Source organism: Passer domesticus, chromosome 4 (assembly GCF_036417665.1).
Source record: "Passer domesticus isolate bPasDom1 chromosome 4, bPasDom1.hap1, whole genome shotgun sequence".
NCBI lineage: Eukaryota > Metazoa > Chordata > Aves > Passeriformes > Passeridae > Passer > Passer domesticus.
In genome coordinates, this window is record NC_087477.1 from 28,802,723 (window position 1) to 28,806,906 (window position 4,184).

Consider the following 4,184-nt stretch of genomic DNA (forward strand, 5'->3'; position numbering starts at 1 on the left):
CGCCCCGCTCCGCCCGGAGCAGCGCCGGTGCCGCGGGGCGGAGCGCCGTGCGACCGCCCGCCAGCCACGGCGGGCAGCTGGCACTCAGTGTCACCCGTGCTGGGCACCCGGTGTCACCCGTGCTGCTGCCGGCCGGGGCCTCAGCTGGTGTGCCCGGCACCATCCACACTCACACCATGCGTCCTCTGAGTCTCCCAGGTTGTATTTGCAGCACAGAGGATTTCGTTCCTCAGCCCGATGCTGTTTCTTCTCTCTCCCATTCTCATCCAGTTCCCCGTGCGGTTCATGCTCAGTATTCTCCAAAATGTCTTGTACAGATCCGCTACAACTCCTCACCCAGCGCCCTTCTTTTTCTCTGCAGCTCGGTTCACCAGCTTGGATCTGGTGCCCCATTGCTCTTGGATGGGGTGACGAACACTTTGCTTCTTTGTGCTCTCTCCAGAGCACTCCCGAGTTTTCTCCACTTCTTGCGCAGCACTCTCAGCACTTTTCCAGGATGAAAAGTCCAGGTTTACCCTGTTACTCTATATAAACAGGATCCGAATCTTGGACAAGCCTTGTTATCCTCCACCAGCATTTTTGCAGTACCTCTAAACCTGAGATGAGGGAAATGGAATGGAGCTGCATATGCACAGTTCAAGGTGCAATTGAACCTCAGATTTAGGGAGCAATAGTCCAACTTTCACTGCTCTCTACCCACCTCCTAACATTTACTGATCTGTGCTCAATTTCCTTTTTTTGACCCCTCAGAACATCCATCCAAAGTCTTCCTATGGAGTGGCAGCAGCCAGGTCAGATCCTGCATTTGACAAGTGAGGATAACTCCATGCATCAGATGTTTCACTAACTGAAGAAAAATTATCCCTGGTAGTTAAAGGCTTGAGAGACAGCTGTCTCTAGCTACTATTTCTACATTCAAGAATAGAAGGAGCTTGAATAAGCCTCACACCCTGTGGCCAGGATGATTTTGGAGGCAATCACACAATCCTGCTTACCTGCCCTCCCATTTCTTTAAATAAAAGATATAGAAATAAATACCTGTAAAAACTAGTTTAAAAGGAATTGTGCTGTCAAGGTAACTAATAGTAAAAGGAACCCCAAACACAAAGGGCCTTTGTGTATGCAGCTTTCTCTCTCTGGAATTAGGACTTAAACACGCACATGGTCTCACTGTGGATTCTAGAAATTACTTGCAAGTCTTTATGTTCTGGATTCACACAAAAACCTGCTCTGTCCCTTTGGACAGTGTCACATATAATGTGAAATATAACAAAATGATATTGCAATGCTGTTTCTGAAGGAAGATGACATACTGCCAAGTCATGGGTCCCAGCACTTGCACACATATCCTGGTACTTTTCCCATTTTGGCGAATATGTCAGAGGATGGTGATGTATTTTCTTCAGGCTCTGCTTTGTGGTGGTTCTACCTCCAATTCCTCTCTGTGACAGGTTTCTCAATGCAGTAGACTACCTGACTTTCTTGATTCCTGTTTACCCCTACAATTTCCTTCATCAGACACCCCATGTTACTATACACATAAGAAATCTACTGGAAAAAAAATTTAGACTTCATCCAGGTGAAGAGGCTTACATTTTGTTTTTTCATTTTTTGCCCCTCTTAGATTCAAGGGCAAACATTGCTTTTCCCTCCCCTTGTCTCTGTGTTCTCAGACAACATCTTTGATTAAAGTGGAAATATTTTACTGAAGTAATTGCAAGTACAGGCACGTTTATTCTGGTTTGTTTTGGTGCAGGCTGACAAGAATGAAGGCAGCCCGTGGGCTCCCTGGCAGGGAGGAAAATCCCAGGGAGGTGACTCTGTGTGGTGCTGCTCAGGCCTCCTTTGCATAGTGCAGGTGGTTATGAATCACTTGGCAAGAGTTGAGAGGAGATCAAAACTTGGAAGGAGTAAAGAATTACAGTTGTGAGTCAACCCTGCAAGCGCAGAACATGTCTGCTTTGTGCTGCTCAGATGTTTTGCTTGTTTATTCTTCCCATTTTGATATGATGGTCCTCACAACAGCAATGCAGATTAAGGGAATCAAGCACAAATAAAGCCCAGAAGTTGACATGGGGAATTATTAAACCAATTAAACCAATTCTTGCCAAACAAGTTTTAAAATCCAGGCCTAGTCTTCAGTCCTGGATCTGCCAGTAGGAAACCCAGCATCTAGGCTGGGCTTTAACATGAGACCATCCACCATGGCAGAAATACAGGCTGCAGGCTTGGGCTGCAAACCAGGCCTCTGCTTTGTCTGTGGATTTGGGCTGTGGAAAATGTCGTCCACAGCCCCACCTGATCTCTCTTATTACTATAAAACATCAGCATGTGAGAACAGAATGTGTTATTTCAAAACAAAATGGATTTTAGGAGAGAAGGGTACTTCTCTTGTCGTAGACATAGAAAATCCCTGGGCAAACAAACTACAGTTCTGGCTGATTGTAACCATCCTCCTGGGCTTTTAGACCCACTCCAGAAAAGGCGAGTTTGACAGCAGTGCCAATATCAACTGCTGAAGGAGTGAGAGCTTTAAAATTTTGGTACTTTCATAGAATGAAGATGCATTTTTTCAAGCTATTTCTGTTTACTTCTCTGGTGACTAATAAGTGAGTTAATGTGCTTCAAATCAGCATACTCAGACTTCATATTCCATCTCTCTTTCAGACACAAGAGTTACAAGTCATAAAGAATGGAGAGTAGGGGGAAAGCAAATTTAATGGTACCAGATAACTTGAGGAAATGCAGCTTTAGAAAGCTCACCAAGCCTGGGCATAGTGAAAATAGAGTTGTTAAATCTATGCAGCTTCTGTTGTGGCCTCATTTCTGTCACGTGGTAGAAAATCTGTGTACTGATAAAACAGCCTGCACCCTCCCCATCTCCAGATTTATGCTGACCTCGTGCAGGATGCCTTGTGCTATGTGCCCCAGCCTAATACTGATCACATCCAAGTGATAAACCAAAAACCATGTCCCTCAGTTTGTCCAGCAATCATTTGCTGGCCGAGCACACATGGTAAAGCAGTTAAATGATGGTGAACTTTAAACATCAAGAGAGAACGTTCTCTCTTGTTTCAGCAAGTAACTGTCTGGACAGTTCTCTGTCAGAGCAATGTAAAACAATTGGCCAAACTAGCTGCTGTCACTCCAAAAGGTCACTAAAGAGCAATAATTAAGAGAAAACAGCCTTTTTTTTTCTTTTTTTTTTTTCTTTTTTTTTTTTTTTCTTTTTAGGACTTGTTGCTGTGCAAATAAATCAGCCCTTACCCTGTGGTTTGTAGAAGTTCCCTGCATAAAGCAGAAAGACATCAGGTTTCATTTTAGCCCGATGTTTATTCAGCTTGAACTTGAACTAGGATCATATTAAAAACAGATTACAAACCATTTAAGAGCTCTTAATGCTTGCCAAAACTAGCCTGTGGTTTTAAATGAGATTCAAGGCAAAGTAAATGAAAAGTAGTATTGAAGTCACTGTGGAGAAGTCATGTTACCTAAAACATGCACAACATATTTGGCATTTCAAAAAGTATTCAGCAGAACTCCGTACACAAGGAGTACTCTTGTGCAAATGGATGGACGGGAAGGATTTGGAATGTGAAGTCAATTGTCTGAAATTCAAAGTAAGCAATTGTCTGAAATTCAAAAGTCTGGCAACACCAGCACATGTTTAAACCTGTACACAGAACTCCTGCTGTGAAAATGAAATCACTGGAACAGCTGCAGAATTTCACACATCTGTTAAATTTCTTGCAGATCCAGATACCAAAGCTCTTGACCACTCTGAATTTTCAAAAAACTTCTGCAACTCTGTAAACATGCAGAGTAGATGCATCAGTCCAGCAGATCACTTAAACTTTGCCTTGGCTTCAAGTTTGAAACGAAGTGCGAAGTGCAGTGCATACTTCAATGATTTGACAGAAGAATTCAGGCAACATTCCTCAGTGTTCTGATGAGTAGTGTGGCAGTGCAGAGGGTGTGTGTGGACATTAGAGATGTAAAAGCACTCAGGGCACTTGAATGTAGGCACACAGTAGTCCCTGTAGCAGATCTGTTGTAATGACACTTTGATTTTAGCTGTTTACAGCTTTGTGAGAATTTTAGCAATTTGAGGTCAAAGTGATGGTAGCAAGTTCCTGCTTCAGGCTAGGACAAAATTCAGAAAATATTGTTTGTGCTCTTCTGAA